Below are 21,761 nucleotides of genomic sequence, written 5' to 3' on the forward strand. Positions count from 1 at the left end.
GGGTCAAAAACAGGTTGCTCCTGCCAAATTTGACCTGTCTGCCATAGTCTGCCACTGCATTCTATGTAATTATGAATAACAATACCTGTATGAAGAAACAAACAAAAAATTATTACGAACAAAGTTCCCAAAAGGTATAACTTTGGATGTATTTACAAGTTTAAACTCCCTGATCTACCACCAGCAATATATTTTGTCAACTCCCTGATGGATTTACCCAAAGCAGAGCCGAGGAAATTAAATGAGTCTAAAAAATTAATCATTTTTATCGTTCAACTCATGGACTTATCTGGTGAGTTTAAAGCAGCTTTAAAGTTCATCCAGCCTATATTGGGGGACCCAAAAATTACCTTGGAGTGGCCAAGAATTAGTTAGTAAACTAACTCCAAAACCTACCTCTACTTGTAGCCTTTCTCTGTATCCATCTGACCTTGCATTAAGCACAACCTTTCCTATCCAGCTCTCACCTTTGACTTTCTACAAGTTACATGTGTTCCTCCTAATTCCAGATTTTCCTACACTCAACTGCAAGTGTTTGGAATGTGCTAATTGTGGCAAACTTTAAATTCCAAGAAGTAGCCATAGTGTTTCTGTCAGGCTAAAGGGAGAACCCCTGAGGACCCTACCCATGTGACCTTCAGAGTGGCTGGTCCCCACTCAATTGTTTCTCAGAACAGCCAGAAGCGATCCAAAGAGAAAATGTAGCTCAGAGGTGGGGAGGGAAAACAAGGGTCTATAGATACAAGAAGAGAATCTAACCATTAATTGGGAGAGCTTTAGGAAGAAATTTTAAGTCCATAGTGAGGGGATGAAGCTAGAGATTAAGAACTGAGGATTCAAAGAATAAACTGGGGAAAAGGACATCAAGCTGGAAAACTGAAGAAGTACCAGACCTAGGCTATTAGCAACTCCACTGTGTCAAGACTTGCTTCCTACTAGGGTGTGGATTGAGGCACATTTTAATGCAAAACAGCCACAAGGTTCATCCAAGAAGTCACTGGAAAGGAAATCCAGAAATACAAGGCAGAAAAATGACTCTCCAGGGAAGAGCTGAGCTCTCTCTTTCAGCCAATATTTAGGACCCCTACTTTTAACTCACGTACTTTCAATAATAATAGTAATAATAAATTTAAAAGTGATTTTGATTCTCTACCACTTTTCCCCAAAATCCCAAACGCAATTATTGGTAAGATCGAATATTTAAAAGATAAAACAATTCTAGTCCAACACTCTAATCGACACAGGAATCCTCACCCTACCAACCTCTGACAATATGGTACTCACTCCGTGTGCTTTATGACTATGGATGAGGACCTCATGACTCTCCAAGGTAAGGGAGGATATAAGCAAACTGGAACAAAAAAGGGATTCTAACAAAAGAAAAAAAATTTTTCTTAAAAAAGTTGATAGAATCCTTCCTTCATGAGTTTCAGACTATATGTGGCCAGCTCTATGAGTGTTGGCAAACTGCTTCACTTTAGTCTCCTTTCATATCACATAAGGGAGTTCAGTCAGAGCAGTGCTTCCTGGGAATTATTTTAGCTCAAAAATGCAATCACTTTTTAAATTTTGTGACATCAGAATAAGCTAATTCCTCTCTCACATGAAAGCTGTATTAGTCATCTTGAACAGGCTTAGACACTACAGGGTCTTCAATAAGTAAACATCCAGAGTGCTGTTCCCTGGATGTAAGCCTGGTGACATGTTTGTGTTCTCACTTTTGCTTTTGATGACTACTTTTCAACTAAATTCCTTAGCTTGGTAGATCTCAAAATTTGGTATGCCTCAGAATCACTTAGTGGACTTGTCAAAATAAAGTCTACCATGTCTCTCCCCAATCCCTTCTACCAAGTTTCTGATTTAATTGCTCTGAGTAAAGCACAAGGTTTGGCATTTGCCATAAGATGCTGACATTTCTAGTCAAGGGACCACACTTTGAGGACTACTGCCTTAGTTTTCTTTACAAAAATTCTTGGTAAGTCAGATGTTAATTATGTATTTCCCCAACTAATTTTTAATCTAAATGAAAGATTTAAATTTTAGCCCTATCATCATCATTATTATTTTATGTTTTAACCTATTGTTCTACTTGCTCATATCTTTATGAAGAACACTGGACCTGGAATCAAAAGTTCTGGTTTTGATTTTACTAGCTCTGCAATCAAAAGTTGTGGTTTTGATTTTACTAGCTCTGCAATCATAGGCAAATTTCATACACACCAAACTTCTTTTTCTTTACCTGAAAACTGGGGCTGAGAATTCCTAATGATCCCATAGAGTCCTTAGTGAGTTCTGAAATCAGATGGAATTGGTTCTGAATTCCAGTTCTGCCATGTATTAGCTCTGTAACATTGATACATTTCTTAACTTCCCAGCACAATCAGTATGGCACTTGGAAATGACTGTTTTCTCATCTATAAAGTAGGGTAATAATTCCAGCCTTGTAAGTTGATTCCAACAATTAAAAGAGGTATTCTATTTACATATCTGACAAATAGTACAGTCTTAATAAACTGCCATTATTAAAACTCAATAAGTAACAGATTTGAAGACATTTTGTAAGCCATCAGTTCTATAGAATATGGAATTTTGACAACAGGATGCAGTCAAAGACAAAGTCTTGTGGTATTCCAGTAAAGCTACATTTCCAGTTAATGATGCGCAATTAACCCATTTTTTTTTTTTTTTTTTTTTTTTTTTTTTTTTTTTTTTTTTTTTTTTGAGACACCGTCTCACTCTGTTGCCCAGATTGGAGTGCAGTGGTGTGATCTCAGCTCACTACAACCTTAACCTCCTGGGCTCATGCAGTCCTCCAACCTCAGCCTCTCAAGTAGCTAGCACTACAGGCGTGTGCCACAAATGCCTGGCTAATTTTGTTTATTGTTTGTAGAGATGAGGTCTCACTATGTTGCCCAAGCTGGTCTCAAACTCCTGAACTCAAGTGATCCACCCACTTTGACTTCCCAAAGTACTAGGATTATAGATGTGAGCCACCACTCCTGGCAGACTAATGCATTCTTTACTCACATTTTCACAATTCTATTATCCAGAACATATTCTTCTATCTTTTCTGCAAGCGTGTCATAAAAAAATGTTGTCAAATGTCTGCAAGAAATCAGAATTCTGTATATATATATAGAATTCTTGATTTATGAGACAAAACCCCTGAAATCAAACTTGACAATCAAAAACCTAATAAAAACTCGTGGAGACTTCTCTCAGTGAATCAATCCTTTTTATATCATGTATCTGCTACCTCCTTTTCCAGGTACTCAAAAATCTTTTACTGAATTTTTTTTTCATAGAATTATGCTAAGATTGCCATAAAGCCTCAGTGATCTGCAATTTTTATAATCAAACCTCTTGCACATATAAAATTCAGAATTTCATGTACTCATCTTGAATGTTCTGGCACCTCCCTTTTCTGAGGATTTCCCCCAGAGTCCCATTTGAAATTTCTTTATGAGTTCTATGATTTCATTCCTCCTAGCCTGGAGAGTAACTCATTTGAGCAGCTGGGTGATCTCCTGTCTTCATGTTCAGCATGGCTGCACTTCATTCTAAATCATACTGACTCCTCCCTCTTCAATTTAAAGCTCATGTTTCCTGACAGAGAATCAAAAGGCAAAATATGTTAGAGCAATTTTACTTCTACTCTGTCATTAAGTTAGGCTGGTTCCACCACTCCCAGACAGTGGACTAAATCTTTTCTTATTCTTCTTACTAAGCACATTAGAGTATACCAGAAACTTTCTCTAAGAGGCTTTTCTCTAATAAGGCTGCATTTTTGTGTGTTCATTTTTGGACGTGTTCCCATCTCTACCTAACATCTCACTTGTTTTCTTCATGAATGATAAGATGCTCCTTTTTTACATTAATCAAGGCCATGGATTCTACCCTCAGAACCACTTTTTTAATCCCCTCTCCCTATCCCCATCCTTCTTAGAGTCTTATCTATCAGGGTCTCAAGCATGAGGCTTATCTCTTCTCTGTAAAGAGGTATTGAAATATATTTTTCAAATATTGAGGTCACAGGTTTGGTTATGCTTGCTGTGATTTTTAGACTCCAAGAAGAAATGGCCATTTTGTCCTACAGTACTTTTGACTAAATGAACCTTCCTTATTGGCAAGAATTACAAACAGAGTAGCAGTTTCCCTTGTTGCTTCCTTAAGTTTGTGAGGAATGAAATAGTTAACAGAACAAGTCAAGAATGCATCAGGTGATCTGCATCCGGACATAGATAAACCAAGTATGCAATCAGGTGCATTTTAGGTTTTTGGAAAATATCCGTTGAATTAATCAGTGAAGGAAAGAAGAAAGGAAGAAGACTGTGCAAGTTGTGTTTTTTTCCTTAGTTGTATCGCCTGTGTGCAATTGGAACACCATGAGGGGTGAGTCTGGAGAAACTCAACAATAGATTTTAACTTACCAGAAATAAATTTCTTATACAATGAGTTAGATGAAAATGTATTTTCTTCATCAGGCACTTTAAAAACAACCCAAGTGAGTCAGATGTTGAATTCTACCTCAGAGTTGCTATTCGAACCTTTACTGGAAAGTCATTTGGTAAATAAGGTGCAAATCTACTCCCTTTTTCCACCCCCTCAATGCCTACTCCTACCAACAGATATACTTCCCTGACTTCATGAAAAATTGTCAACCTTTGTAAGATCCAGGTGAAAATCCCACTTCTCCTGTATCTAGTCTTTAACTCAATTACAGACAATCAATTTGGCACATGCAAGTGACTACAGGAGGTTATGGCGAAGTAGATTGGAAGTAACAGACAGCAAGATTTTTTGCTAGAGTGCTGAATTCAAGGGTTCACTAGTGGAATACTTCCTGAAAAAGTTACGGGCAGTGAAGAGATATGAATAGTTAAATGCAAAGGACAATAGAATTCAAGAAGTGAAGAAACACATAGTCTAGCATTCCAGCATGTTCGCATAGCACCAAGGTGCTAGGATCATGTCAGAACTGGCATGGAAGAGAGTGAACCAGGCTTCAAAGTCATCGGTGAAGTCCAGGAGATATGTAGATGTCACCAACTGAAAGGTATTAGGTGGCTGCTCTGTGGGAAGGTGTGAAGCCTCAAAGAATTGGGATTATTCTGCCCAAAGGTAGAGGTGTAATAACCTGAAAACAATCCTGGAGAATGAGAAGAACACAAACTTTCTCTTCCAACTAAACATTAAGTTGAGTCTCTGCTAGAGAGGAAGCCTGGTCCTCTGGAGAGAGCCAGTTTGTGCAAATGGGCAGATGATCAAAGGGCAGTGACAAGTGTATTAGGGTTGTGAGGTGGAGTGGAATTACCTGTCCCAAAGTTTCCAGCAGAATTAGTTGAACAAACTGATGCTTGGGAGGAGTCAGGCCTTTCTGAAAAGAATCAGTTGTGGCCTAGATTAATTGGGACTTCAAGAAGATCCTAGTCCAGACGGACACAGTTGAGTTACTTAGTATATGAGAGCTCACCATACTGTAGAACCAGCAGCAGTCTCTGTTAGAAGAGAAGCCTGTTTCAAAAGAGTCTAGGGGAGAACATAGAATCTAGAGAGACCATATAATTATGCCACCAGTAAATGGCAGCGCAAAGGCTGAGACCCTTGTGTTTTGACTCTAAGTCCAGTGCTCTTTCTCCTATAGCATGTAATCTCTTTCTTATAGTGCCCTTCTTCCACTCACTCCTGATTTTTCCTCACATAGAGAAACCACTGGCTTTGCCCATCCCTCTCCCTTACCCTCCTCCTACTTCTTCTCTCCTCTCAGAGGGTGAGATTAGGCCCCTGAATATTGCTATTTCAGACATCTCATCACTTCTTATTTTACAAAAGTGGGGTCAAAATAATTATCAAAGTGCATATCCACTTATAAGTTGGTCCACTTATCTTAGAGATTGTATATACCAAGGTAATTTCAGAAAAACCTGAACTTGAAAGTATATATAAGGTGGTTAAAAATGTAACTTACACTGAGTTTTTTCCAAGATTTTTCCCATTGTGTTTGTTGTTGTTGCTATTTTATTTGTTCTTAGTAAGCTCTGAAAGGAAAAAGAAAGATCCATAAATATGCACAGGTGGAGAGAATAAACCCTTAAGGAGGGCTCACCCGGCCATCAGAAAGGTAAGGCCTTCCAAGGCTGCCTCTCTAACCCACTTTTGCCCTCTGCTGGGGGTGCCCAGGCGCATGCCTCTCCCTGTGTGGGCAAAAGGAGGGAATGTGTCTGAGGTTAAGGAGAGGAGTCCCTTTTGACGGCTGCCTTTCAATATGAAGACCACATGCAAAGATAAATTTGATCAAAATGAAGAATGACAATGAGGAATAGGATAGCATATGTCCTGTCCCACCTAAAAGGAAACTATGGGAGGAAAATATGTGTTTCCTAGCCTTCCCTTGCCAAAAAAGAAATCCAAACTCCTTAATTATTAAATGGGATTGATTTGATTGGAAATTATGAATTACAACTACTTTTATTTATTGTTTATGTTTTTAAAATACTAGCACCTTTGAAAAGGCATTTAGAAACTTTTTACCTTTAAATAAAAAGAAAAAAATACGGGCTAGAGCACAAATTATATTAGGAGATGGCATTTATATACAAAAATAAAATAACTACATACAGAAGGCATGATTTACCTCTTCTCAGAAGCTAGAAGCCATGGCTACTCGACTCTCATGCAAAAATTCTATATTAAAATAGTAAGGAAAATAGTGGTATATGGATTTTACTACCATGGATGTTCAAAAGCAATTTTCAATTTTTTATAACTTCATTTTTAATACATATATTTTCCCCAAATTACCCAGGAGAGCTGTCCTTACTCTGTGCTAGACACATTCAAAGTTGAAATGCAAAGTTCACACATTTTGAGTCCAGGTTTGGGGGAGAGGAGGAGAGTGGAGATTTCAAAATTGCTTTTGTAGCAGAAAAGCGTGCATTTTTAAAATTTCACTTGACCATGTTCTTTCTTCACCAGCCTGTGGTTCTTTCTTCACGACAGTCTCCCACTAATATTGAGTTCAGACCAATTAGAACAGCTGCAACATGATTCTAAGCAAAGGAAAGATGATCTTTTAACAGAAGTGAAGGAATTGACACTCATTCTATACTGTGAGCTTGAAGAATTCAGCCAATCTTTTGGTATTCCTGATTATCTCTAAAGGTTAATTTTTCATTGAATGGAGAGAAAAGAACTTCTTTCTTCCTTTCTTTCTTTCTTCTTTTTAAAGTATTCTCTGACTTCTCCTTTCCCTTGCTTCCCACTTTCTGGCTCTCCCCTGCATCTCGGCAAGAGACGAGTTTTCTTCCAGAAAGCACATTTTCACACACAATAGAAAAGTAGACCAAGAGAGAATACCCAATCACCCAGCAGGCCAGAATCTACACACATACACATATATAGGCCTACACATACCAAAGACACTGAAATACTCGTCATCATCAAAACAGGAAAAAAAAATAAAGTCCTAGTGTTTTCTGATGTTTACATCTTTAGCGATCTAAGCGACTATGTCTCCACTAAAAGCCATTCTCTTCACTTTGCTGAGGAATCATCCAATACTCAAGTGAATAGCCTAGCCTAGAGCTGTGCCAGGGGATTTAGCAAGTTTGCCAAAGAATCGCCCCGCACACCAGCTGCTAAAGATAGCAGCCCCTCAGTGCCACCACAAATTGACATACTCTAGTCCCCAAAGCCATTACACTGACTGGCTAAGTGATGAGTGTTGCCTAATACACTATAATTTTGATTTATATTTAAAAATTAACAATGCAAATTGAAAAAAAATGCAAAAGGTCGAATTTAAAAATTATTTATGAATACTGGCTATAAGAGTGTGGATATTCCCTGTATCTTTTAATAACTTCCACTTCAAAAGTACTTCATAGAGCTATAAAGGAGGAAATGGGTTTTGCCATGTTTGTGGTCTCTAGAAACTAGAATCATGAGAGTTGGGGTATTTAGGGTGTGGGAGGAGGAAAGCAAATCTCAGATTTTATCAGTAACGTTTGTTTTAGATTCTAGGTCTTTTATATGGCATTTCCTGCTTACCTTTTGAGATTTAGGTGACTGTTAGGAGCATTAAACATTAAAATGAGCTTTTAAAATGCATGTGAGATAGACACAAGCAACCCTTTATGTTTTATGTAGGATATGTATAACACATTCAGATTATCTATTATAATATCCACTCATGCAATTTGGTTATAAAAATATTCAATACGGGCAGTTTTAGAATTATCAATTATGTGCAGCCTTATTCTCCTTTCCTTGGGGGTGAGAAGTAAGAGAGATAAAAGAACAAGCTTCCCCAGACCTCAAAGGAAGATTCCCCTTCTGTATTCTTGAAGGAGGACGGTCTCTCCAACCTAAACCCAGGCTCTACTAGAACCCAGCTCTGCAGAAGCTGCTCCTATTTTCCCTGGTATGTAACAGGTTCTAGGGAAGAGCTAAGATAGGACAAAGTCAAGGAATTTTCAGGCACATACAATCCATCATAGATAGTGGCAGGAAGAGAAAGGGGAAAAAATGAAGAAAGGACTTTCTTTCTGTGTGTGTTCATCAGCAAATGAAGACCGAAAAATTGTATGGTCATCTGAGACAGGAGGATGGAACAAAAGGATTTATAGCATGTGACACTGACCTGTAAGACTAACTCACTGAATGTCTTTAAAATACACATTTGCAATTATATTTACGAGAACCCTGTGAGTATGTGGAATTTTCCATATTTTACAGATAAGAAAACTGAGGTAAGGGCAGGTCTTACACAGGCAGGGTGAAATTTGGAATTTAAGCCTGTCTGTTCCCAAAGTCACCAACCATTCCCCTCTACCCTGCTTTAAATTCCCCTTAAAACAGAAGGGTGGATGGGAGAGTAGAGTTAAGCTTTCGGCATTGATCTGGTCATAGTCTTTGAGGGTGACACTTAGAATCTGCAGTTTAGAAAGAGACTCCTGGGCATGTTTAAGGATAATAGTGACCTGCCCAAATTCAAAGCCTAGAAGAGAACCCAGATGTGATGCTTGGAAGGACAAAGGGAACACCAACAGAACTGGGGATCTAGTGAGGAGGAATAAAACACAGACCAGGCAGAGCAGACCCAAGGCCCACTGTGCTTGTGGGCCTTGAAAGAGCCTGTAAGAGCCTGAGGACTATTGTTAGGTTGAGCAAATCAACAAGCCAAAAATGGCATTTCAAAGATTTTACCAAAGATTTAGCAAAATGAATCATATGGAAACATTTTCTGTTGTTTGAAGAATGTGATTATACACAGCATGGTTTTCAAAAAAAAAAAAAAAAAAAAAAAAAAAAGAAAGAAAAAGATCCAATTTGTCTAATTTGTGTTTAAATTAAGTGGAAATATATGTGTATCTCTGCATCCCAAAAAATGACAGTCACACCTATGGTCCATTGTTATAGCCTGCCACAATCTTCATTTATTTTGGATTTGGTAATTTATAATATGTAATGTTACCCAAGATAAACAAAAAATTTATTAATGTATCAGCCAAGGCATGGCTTAAATCAGGGATTAAAAACACAAATGCTTTCGTGGGCTAGGGAGGTAACCTAACTGGGTGACGTGGGCTGGGTATATGCTAAGGAGTAGTGGGGACAGGAGAGAGAAGACGGAAGAGCCACTAGGATTATGCCAACAGCTTCTGGTGGAAACAACAGCCTAGGATTGCTAGGTCTTCCAAATTTGGAAGGAAAAGCTGGACATTTACATTTTTATGTGAAGTACTCTGATTTTAAACACTGTGCAAGCCAAGTGAAATATGTGTAACCTAAAGAAAAAGAAGGCAATGACCTTGTCTTAAAAACAGACTGTGTCTGAGAAACAAGGTATGTAAGGGTATTTTGGAGCAAAGGGTGACATGCTGAGGTTACAGCTATGGAAAGACAACCTAGGAAGTGACAATGGATTTGTCACAGGTGTCAGTGAGGCATGTCGAGTTTGAATTTTAAAGATTGCAGAAGATGCGCATTTGTTCCTGCTGGAATTGTATGGATAGGTCTATTTTTTTATTGACTAGTTGGGGTGGCATGCTTTGATAACTTCAGATTTTGAAGTGAGATCAAATGAGAGAAACTACTCTGTGCCAGGAAATGAAAAGATCCATTTTGGTCTATGGGTCTTTTGAGAAATAGCTATGCAAACACTGTGTCTATCTGTCATAAAAGGGTTGTGTAATTAACATATGCAAAACACCACCACCGTCCTGCTGGAAGCTAACTTCCCTCCCTGGAAATCCAGCCTCTATTTATTTACAACAAAATAAAGTGGACCCTTCTGGAAAGAAACACAGCTCCGTGGCGGCCCGAACACTGTCGCAGCGATGCTTTAAATCTTTTATATCTCCCATACCTCCGGGGGCTGGTGCTGGATGGTATTGAGCCAGGGCCCATAAATAATTTATGCTAAGTAGCAATTTAGTTGTTTGGCTTGAGGTAAAGAAATCCAAGAAATTCATAAATAAAGTTCCCATTTTTGCTTGTGTTCCAAAGTTAATTTATGTTACTCTGCAATTAACTAACATAAAGGTGAAAAAATATGACAGGCCTAAGGTAGAAACTCATGCTCATAAATCTGCTCTCTCTTAACTAGTGGTGGTTTAGTGATAGTCACCTAGTTCCCTCTTTCTTGTGCTATTCAACAAAAAGTTTTCCTTGGTCTGACTCCCTGCTGCCTTATCAATCCATAAAAGTATTACAATTGTTTTGAATGGACCCCTGGGTGTGAGGAAGAAGAAAGGATGATGGGATCTGGGACAGCCACAAATGAAGCTTCTGCTATATCTAAAATATTTTATTACATTATAAGATATCTGAATCAAATATGACAAATGCAAACAGCTCTTTGCTCAAAGGAGAAAATTAGAGAACGTGAGGACTGGCAGCAGGATGGCCAGCATTGCTGCCATAAGCAGGGGTAGGTGTGTTGGGTGGCAGGAAGAGCATTCCAGAAAACATGAAGATCAAGGAGCAATTGTGCAGACACGAGCAGCACGGCCCTCATTCAGGCACAGAATCTAGGAAGGCCCTAGATTCCCACAGTAAAACATCAGCTGGCATCCTGAGCATATGGCTCTGCTTTCAGCCAACAATGCAGAATACCCTCTTCTCAGGTTCTCACTAGCAACTTCAGCCTGAAATTTTCTATTTATTTGCTCTCCAAGGTCTGAGACAGCTGATATTTGAGATGGTTTCTCTGTGACATGTGAACCCTGAAGATCTTCCAAGTTTTATTCATGTAACAACACTGAAGAAGGCTACATACCTAGGTCCCATTTATTATTTGTTCTTTAAATATGATTATTAAATACCTACTATGTGCCAGGAGAAAAGGTGCCAGAGATAATGCAGACCTTAAGATGAACAAACTGTGCCTGTACTTAACCAGTTTATGGACTAAGGAGAGAAAGGAGGGAGACAGAGAGGTGTAAACCCACAGTTTTGATAATGTGTTAAGTGTTATGATAAAGTATGCACAAGGAGTCAAGGAAACAGCAAGGGGCAGAACAGACCCAACTGGGAGATGTTGGAACAAGGGAAGATTTTAGAGAAGGACAAGTTTGAGTGAGACTTGAAGGATGAAGACTTAGGCAGGTGGATATGCTAAGGGAAGTAAAGGGTGTTCCAAAGGCTGGAGGAAGGAGTGAGTATGACTTGTTTAGGCACTGCAAGAGTTTCATGTGGTAGTACATGGGGTATGGCCCATGAAGGTGCTGATGAGCCTGGAGAGGGAGGCATGAGAACGAACAGGGAGCACATGCTGGTTAGATTTCATGTCAACGGCAATGGGAGCTGAGGAAGGGTTTTAAGCAATAGAATGGCATAATCAGATTTGTGGGAATGAAAGATCTTTCTACCAGTAAAATGATGGATGGATTGGATAAAAACAAATTACTCTCAAAGCTCACAGCCAGCATATTTTACCTCCTAGTGACAAAGTGTTCTTCCTTCCTTTGAACAATGGAAGTTGTGCAAATGGTGAAGATGTTTTTCTCTTTGCACTGGTGACTAACAGTCTGGAAACAAGTTATTTAGTCAATTGCCACAGCTTTTTTTCAGTCAGATTATTATCAAGTTTGGCCTTCTTTCTTCCTTTTTACTTCTTGGATCTAATTTTTTTGACAGGTTAATTTTTTTTCTTCTTCTTCTTATAATAGTGCTTTAATTTTAAGGCTCCTCAAATTGAATAGAAGATAAGTAAATCATTTTTAAATTAATACTTATAGGCACCCTCTATTATATCTAATGGTTTGATCTACTCTTCTAAAATATTACTAAAAGATATAGCAGGAATAAACATGGAACACACGAGTAGGAAAGACGATGGGAGAGGAGACAATAAAGGACTAGATGTCAACGAAGTTGGGAAGATGAAAAGCACATGAAGAGGGAAGTGACCTGGACAAGTGGAGGAAGCAAAGCAAACCTGGAGCTGAAGAAGGAAATGTCTGTGAGAAGCAAGGAGGTTTTTCTTCATTTAACCCAGATTGTCTGAGGATTTTTGAGGTACTGGATACTGAGGAAGAATAAAGATAAGGGCATAGATTCAGATTTGGGCATAGATTTGCATAATAGACATAGAGACCTCGGGGTCCCTGAACAGCTAGACTTCTCATCTACTCTGTGGGAGACCGGAATTTTATTATTTAGAGAAACTGTCCCTAAGATGGTCTGGACTCAGAAATACCAGGCACAATGAAAAGCAGGAGCAAAACATCATATAAGAAAATGAAAAGTGTATACAAAAGTGTGAATCCTAAAAGGTAAAGTCTCCAACCCACTTTTCCACTATTCTATCAACAGCCAGATGTAAAACTATCTCCCCAAGTATTAAAACAATTTTCTTTTGAGAAGCAAAGAGCCTGAGGAAAAGGCCTACAGAACTCATGCTTCAGGCTTCCACATATAACAAAAACCTATTTGCCCAACATTAAAGAAATATTATCACTCAACATTAAAGAAAATAAGCTCACTCACACATGTACAGTCTCTTATCAGCTCTTTAGCCTTGGTTTTCAGTATCTGAGAAAGCCAAGGATCACTAAACATTTGAGAAATTCTCCAAAATGAAATAAAGGGGCTGGAACACATAAACAGAAAAGAAGAATTCAGAAGAGTCAGAGTCAGTATAGGAAGAAGAAAGGCTACCTTAAAACCTACAATTAATATATATAAACACAAAAAGAATAAATATGCACTTATGAAGTACAAATAGGATGTTATATTATGGGGAAAATCAGAGAATATGAAAGTGATTTTGAAAATTAAATATGTGGATGAAGAGATTAGAAATACAATTGAATGGACAGAATATAAAGTTGAGAACATCCTGCAGAGAATAACAAACACATAAGCAAACCAAGAGCTGTGCAATGGAAAAGTGAGATAAAGAAAGACTTTTGACAATCAATTCATTAAGTTCAACATTGGAAACTAGGAGTTCCAGAAAGAGAAGTTTCAGAAGAGATGAAATGGAAGAAAAGTTCGAGGAAATTTTTCCAACACAGGGACAGGACATCAAGACTAAAGGGGCCTGATCCCTGCTCAGTTTTCTGAATAGAAAGGACCCCACCAGGGCACGTGATCACATATTTTCAAAACAATGGGAACAAAGAGAAGATCCCAGAATCTTCTGGAGAGATAGGACCTGTTCCTGAGATGGTACATTTACAAAGTCTCAGTCATCTGGCTCATATCTGACTTTCAATATCACCATTAAAGGTCCCAAGGGATTGACACATTGCCTTCAGAATTCTGAATGAATTCATTCTAGAATTGTATGCCCAGTCAAACTACTAAGCAAGTATGAGAGCAGAATAAAGGAAATTTCAAGTATGCAGCTCTAAAATTTTACTCTTTTTAAGGCAGGGACTGAAGTAAGTATTTCATAAAAATTAAGAATATCTTTATGAAAGGGAGATATTGGAGTCAAGAAAGAGAGAAGTAATACAGCAGACCTGTGAAGGGGTTTTTAGAAGAACAGTCTAGCTTGGATTGGATGACTGACGAATACAGGATGTAATTGAAAGACAATATGTTTGAGTGTTTTGGAACAATTATTGCGAGTCATTTGATTCATCTGTTAAAGGATTGGGGAAAATGGGGATAAGTATGTATAAAATTAAACAAACTATTAAAATGAAGCAATTATTAACTCCAGGAATAACAAAGGGTCATGTGAGGGAAAAAAATATCAGAGCGCTCTAATGGCCCAAATGTAAACATGCACATAGTCATTGTAATGTAAACACTTTCTATTTAACAAAAGATTTCAATACAGCTAAATTAGAGGGAGGTAGAAGAGAAAACTGTGGTAGTGATGAGAGAAAAAAGATATAAAGAAGGTAAAGTCTCCACTGCAAAACTGGGAAATAAATAAATGATGTCTAAAATCAAGACAGTGGTATAAACACATGTAGATAAATAGAAGCAGCATCTGCAAGGGTTACAAGTTGCTGGCTTTCTGGCGTGAAGCTGTGAGAAAAAGATCAGGGCAAGACACAGTGTTTTCTTTTTTTTTTTTTTTCCCTTTAAACACAGAAAGTTATAAACATGGAATAAACCAGTTATCTATATTTACTACACGTAATATTAATTACTGTTAATATGTAGCCTTATTTTCTTCCAGATTTTTTTCAGGGGGGGATATGGGTAGTAAACTTTAAAATTTCCCTCAGTTGTCATTGTTTAAAGAATGGTAATGCTCATTAAATATACTTAATGCAGAAATGTACAAAGAAGTAAATAAAAAGCCACTTCCAAATTCTACTATCCAAAAATTACTGCCATTACACTAGGTAAAAACAATTCCAGATGTTATTATATAGCTATAAACAGATAAGGATGGAAATAATAAGTAGGTAGATAGATAGAGATTGATCACATTGCTTTTCGCTAAAATAGGATTATATTAGCTACTATTTTTAATAGCAAAGTTTTAAATTTAATTTTACTTTAATAGTAAAAAGAAAAACTGAAGCAAAATGAAAGAAATTGTTGATTTTCAAATAAGTGGTTCCTCACCATGAGACGCAGAACTCTCTAACCTTGAAAGGGTGGGACAGGGGATATGAAAAACAGTAAGAGTTGGAGTCATTACTGTTTTATTACATATTTCAATATTAGACAGTATCAGTAGGCTCCTGCTTAGAAATCTGAGAATATCTTCCTTGCCCACAGTTTTTCATTATCTTTATACTACTAATTTTACATTGTTCTGATTAATAACACTCACATTTTGTTCTATAGCAATAATTCCCTCAGTTGTTTAGCCTTAATTCTATATTTAAATGGATTCAAACACCATCAGTCCTTTTTATTACAGCTTCTCAATTCCCAAGTTCTTTATTTTGATTTATCTCTTAATTAGCTAGAATTCTTTGTCAAGCATCTTTTCAAGGACTTGAGTGCCATATTCCACGAGTTCTTTTATGTTTGAGAATGCCTGCTTGTTGCCTTTTTCTCTGTTGACATCTTAGCTTTCTTTCTTTCCTGTAAAACTTTGTTGTAATACAGGAGACCTGTGAATGGGATTTTTAGAAGAACAGTCTAGCTTGGAGACTGTTCTTGGAGAAATAGCACCAATTGTATCTGGCACTGAATGTTGCTGTGAAGAAATCTGAGAACTGGCTGCTTTCTAAGCCATTGTAGGTGATTGGCTTCACCTACTTATATGTATAAAGAATTCGGTTTTGTTTGTTTGTTTGTTTGTTTTTTGTTTGTTTGTTTGTTTTGAGACGGAGTCTCGCTCTGTCGCCCGGGCTGGAGTGCAGTGGCCGGATCTCAGCTCACTGCAAGCTCCGCCTCCCGGGTTCACGCCATTCTCCTGCCTCAGCCTCCCGAAGAATTCGTTTTTAAATCCTGGAACTTTAGTACCTCAGTTATGATATGTGTCTATGTTGAATATTCCATATAAAAATTCCTGGGGTATTTTGCATGCTTTCAATCTCAATGTTAATTTTTTTCTTTACCAAAGAGAAATTTGTACATATTATATGCATTCATTCAAATATTTATTAAGTATCTGTGCACCAGGAACTAGACTGTTGGATATATTATTGCACAAAACAGACTAGAAAAACACTGTTGTAGCTTGTTCGTAAAGGTGTGGAGGAAGGAGAAGAAGTAAACAAGAAACATAGGAAAGAGGTAATTACACATGACATAGTGTGATAGAAGGTGCCAAGTGCTGTGAGGGGAAAAAGGAAAAGCAGAACAGTCTAAGGAAGACTGAGACTGGGAAGTGGGAGAGTAGAAAGTGAGGCAATCATGAAAGACATCCTTAAAAGGTGATATTTGAGCAATTAATTAAATAAGTGAAGAAATGAGCCATGAAGAGCTCTAGAGGAAGAGTGTTAGAGCCAGAGGGAGCAGCCAATGCAAACGCCAGTTTGTTTGATAAATGATAAAAGTAAGGAGCTTGTGTGCTGGACTAGAGAGAGGGAAGCAAAAAGTTGTGTGTGTTAAGATCATGGAGGTAATGGTGGCCAGATATTCTAGCTGTTGTAGGCCATCAAAAGGTTTTACCTCTGAGTTTCATGGTTTTAGCCAAAGGCATGATCTGACTAAAATTTTTAAAGAATTACTTTGGCTATTTTGTTGAGTTTTGAGTGTTGAGTGTATGTGGACAACAGTAACAGCAGGGAGACCAATTAGGAGGCTATTGCAATAACATAGGTAAGGTATTTTTACTATGTATTTGTGCTCTTTCTAGGTATTAGGGAAAATGTTCTGTGAAAAAGTCATCCAAAGCCAAATGTATGTATATTTTTTAACTAAGTATATATGTCACTTTTCTGAAAATAAAAATAAAATAATAAAAGACCAAGAATAGCCAACACAATATTGAAGAAGAAGAAAGCTGGAAGACTGACACTACCCAGATTCAAGATTTACTACAAAGCTACAGTGAGCAAGACAATGTGATATTGGTGAAAGAATAGACAAATAAATAAATGAAACAGAATCAAGAGCCCAGAAATACACCCATATACATATAGTCAACTGATTTTCAACTAAGGGAAAAAGGCAATACAATGGAGCAAAGACAGTCTTTTTAGCAAATGTCACTACAACAGCAAAATGGAAAACAATAAAAATTCTAGAATATAACATAGGAGAAAATCTAGATAACCTTGGGTATGGCAATGGCTTTTTAGATACGACACCAAAGGCATGATCCATGAAAGAAAAAATTGATAAACTGGACTTTAGTAAAATTAAAATTTTCTGCTCTGCAAATACATTGTCAAGAGAATAAAAAGACAAACCATAAACTGTGGGAAAATATTTGCAAAAGACATGTCTGATAAGGGACTCTTATTCAAAATACACAAAAACATCCTAAAACTCAACAAACAAATGATTTAAAAATGAGCCAAAGACCTTAACAGACACCTCACCAAAGATGTCAAATAGGCATATGAAAAGATGGCTCCGATGTATATGTCATTAGGGAAATGCAAATTAAAACAACAATAAGATACTACTACACACTTATTGGAATGGCCAAAATCCATAACACGACAACAACAAATGTTAGCAAGAATGTGAAACAACAGGGACTTTGACTTCTTGCTGGTGGGAGTGCAAAACGGTACAGCCATTTTGGAAGACAGTTTAGTGGTTTCTTAAAATACTAAACATACTCTTACCATATGATCTAGCAATTGTACTCTTTAGTATTTGTTTACCCAAAGGAGTTAAAAACTTATGTTCATACAAAAACCTCCACAGAGATGTTTGTATCAGTTTTATTCATAATTGCCAAAGCTTGAAAAAAAACCGATATCTTTCAGAAGGTAGATAGATAAACTGTGGTGCATCCAAACAATGGATTATTAGCACTAAAAAGAAGTGAACTATCAATCCACGGAAAAAAAAATGGAGGAAATGTAAATGCATCTTACTAATTTTGAAAGAAGTCAATTTGAAAATGCTACATACTATAATGATTCCAACTATAGACATTCTGGAAAAAGCAAAACTGCATAGAGAGGAAAAAGATCATTGGTTGCTAGGGTTTAACAGGGGAAGAAAAGATGAACACACAAAACACAGAAGATTTTTAGGGCAGTGAAAAGACCCTATATGATACTATCATGATGGAAACGTGTCATTAATATTTGTCCAAACCCATAGAATGTACAACACCAAGGGCAAACCCTTATGTATTACCCTATGAATTTGGGGTGATAATGATGTGTCAATGTAGGTTCATCAATTACAATAAATGCAGCACTCTGATGGAAGATGTTGATAATAAGGGACACTATTCATGGGTGGGAATAGGAGGTATACGGAAAATATCTGTACCTTTCACTCATTTTTACTGTGACCCTAAAACTGCTTTTAAAAATTTGTCATTAAAAATAACATTAATAATTATATCTTTTTAAAAGATAGATGAAAAACAGCCTCAATGTGAAGCTTTTTTTCCATTGGAAACCATCCAGTGAGATAAATCAGACAACTTGAGTCAGACTTACACCAAAATCTCAAGGAGAACATAAAGATAAATTTAATGCTTCAAAGTACATTGTCATTCACTAGAGACAGAGAATATTATTGAAAAAGAATTTTTCCTTTTATTTTATTTCATTACTAATGGGACTCCTCCTATAAGGTTTTATCATCTCCAATCAAGTGTCAGCTATTATTTCTCTAGACTAGAGTCCTTTTCAGTTCCTTCAGACTTCTTGGGCAAATGCCATAGAGGTTAAAAGAATTTTCTTACATTCAGTTTGACCATTATGCACAGAACTTTCTGTGTATGTATCATTATTCAATCAAATATCTTTAATCTAGTTGGCTTGAAAGACAGTTTGGCATGGGAATTTCCTTACTCTCTTTCGTGCTAAAACACCAGCCACCCTCTTTTGTCCTGTGCTCATCAAGAGATCCCATGACATATCTAACTTCCTAGGTCAAAAGAAACCCATGATTCATAGAAAGATAAGAAGGAGGCTGCTGGATTCACACTTGCCAGCAGCTCAGTGGAGTCAACCTAGGATTCATCCTCCCCAGAGAAGCAGGGAGCCACCAAGGCAGATAAAAATCTTGATCGTCCAGTTGATCCATTCCCCCTCAACCAAAGCACACCTGTTTTGCCTGAAAAGTTAAACCTAACTTACCATCATGGTCAGACGTGTAGTTTCACTTCCACTGCCCCTCTTCCACCCGCACTGCCAAAACAGCTCCATGCTGCTTATTGATACTTAAACTCCCTTTAACTGGGGCAAGAGTGAGAGAAATAATTATTCTTCTTCCACCAGAGGGAAAAAATGACAGATTAAGCACCCAGTCAAGGTAAAATGTTTACTATCAAAGATTTTACTTTAATCAAAAAAGTATAAGTTAACTGGAGCAATTAAAGTACATAGGTGTTGGAGTAATCATTAGAAAAGAGAAAGGACAGAAAAAGCTGAAGCCCATTAGATAAACTGCACCATTTTCCTTGAAGGGAACACAATCCTTGACTTGCACTTGCTTGGAACAATGAGAGTTCCAGGCAAAAGTATTTTGGTAAGATAGGCCTAGAGATGCAGATGCCTAAGTTTTCTTCCAAATCTAGGTTTGCAATATCAGCCAAGTCAGTCATTTTAATAATATGAAAGAGGAGGGGGAGGAAAGGAAAAAGAGGAAGAGGAGAAAAACAGTGACAGCAGCAGCTAGTATTGGGAATCAACTTCCACAAATTTGAAGAAGAAAGCGGATTTGGCTCATGTAGGGACATGGTATGTACCTCCTATATTCCTATATTACTCATCTTTCAGTAGTATAAGTATTGCAACAATCCTGTTTTCACCAGCCATTCATTATTTCCTGTAATGACATTTCTTGAAGCATCATGCAGGAGACACTCTCACGGCACATATACCACTGTTTATGGAAAGCTCTGAATTTTCTTCAGTGTGGCTTGCTGCCTGTACCCAAGAAAATACTTGGGTAACAGTATTATCTAAATGGAATTTAAGAATGATGGGGATAGAAAATATAAGTAACCAGTATCATAGATGCCATTCAATAATTTAACTAGTGTCATAGGGCTCGTGCAATGTGCAAGATTAGAAGTAAGCTGGCTGGGTGTGGTGGCTCACGCCTGTAATCCTAGCACTTTGGGAGGACGAGGTGGGCGGTTTGCCTGAGCTCAAGAGTTTGAGACCAGCCTGGGCAACAACGGTGAAACCCAATCTCTACTAAAATACAAAATAATTAGGCGGGCGTGGCAGCATGCGCCTGTAGTCCCAGGTACTCAGGAGGCTGAGGCAGGAGAATCGCTTGAACCGGGAGGTGGAGGCTGCAGTGAGCCGAGATAGCACCCCTGCACTCCAGCCTGGGTGACAGAGCGAGACTCTGTCTCAAAAAAAAAAAAAAAAGAAGAAGAAGAAGTAAGCTAATCTCACATCTCAACTCTAATCTTAGCTCCCTGAGTGATTCTTACATGGGATATTTCCAACTTCATTCAGTTTCTTGGAAGTAATTATCTTAATCCCTAAAATAGAGATAAAAATGAGAAACCACCGCCTCTGCAAATTCACACATCATGAACTGTTGTCTAAAAAAATACGTTTAAATGCAATTTTAAAATATAAATTTCTAATTGACAATATTAAGTGCCATTCAGTGTCCCATTTATTTTACATGATCAAAAAATAAGAAACTGGAAATTCTTCTGCCCATTAATTAAACAGCCTAATGACACAGATCACTTAACTAAATGTAGTCCTGTTCCTAGACACCAAGCAGGTACCTCAGTAGCCTGAACTCACCAGTGTATCACCTTAAATACAAATTCCAACGTACAATATCTTTCACATTTGACCCACTTTTTACAAGATTCCTCATATGCAGAGGGATGGCATTCCCTTATCACTGTCATCATTATCTAAAAGCTTTTGTTAAGCACAGGGCTGTATATGGTGCTCTCCCAGGTCCTGTGCAAAGTGAGGTAATATCCAATTTCCTGACCTCTAGAGGCCTTCAGACCAAGACCAAATATGCTAAAGCAATCAGATAAGATTCAGGTAGCTGAATAAGCTTTAAAGCATTGCATGAATCAAGGGGATGGATAAATGCATAACGTTTTGCATAAGCAAAGGATGAGTGAATGGAAGAGAGGCCTGTAAGAGCTCCTGTCAGTGTTCTGTGCATTTTGACCAAGTGGAGATGTCAGATAAGCAGAATGAGCAAACAAATAAAAAATAACCAGATTTCACTTTTCAACAGTATATTGGTGGGTTCCCTGTTATATAGAACAGTAGTAATTGGCAATTGAAGGGAAGATACAGACACATACTCCATTCTCTAAAGAGAAAATATGAAAAGATTTTTGTTTTTCCATGAATCAATAAATTCTTGTAAATTTACGAAATGATGGAGAACAATTGATTTAAACTAACCCACAGGAAAGATCCCCTTAAAATAAGGCAGAGAGGTATGAGCTACTGAATTATACTAAGAAGCCAGCTTGAAAGGGACTTATTTAATGAAGCTTGTTTTAAATTGTCCATCTCTTGTAAGGATGTGTGCACTTCTCAGAGTCCTTCTATGACCAGGTTTTGTTTTTGTGAACTTAGTGAATAGGATTTAAACTTCTTAGCTTTTTTTTTCTTTTCAAAAACTACAAACGCAATCAGTTTGAGTAGAATCCATTCAATTGGCCTCTGCTTTCTGAATGCAAGAAAGAAGCTACTTTTCCTCCCCTTCATTTCATTCCAGCTGAGCACAGTGCCGCAAACATCTCA

The sequence above is a fragment of the Macaca thibetana genome, chromosome 4 (assembly GCF_024542745.1).
Source record: "Macaca thibetana thibetana isolate TM-01 chromosome 4, ASM2454274v1, whole genome shotgun sequence".
NCBI classification, from domain to species: Eukaryota; Metazoa; Chordata; class Mammalia; order Primates; family Cercopithecidae; genus Macaca; species Macaca thibetana.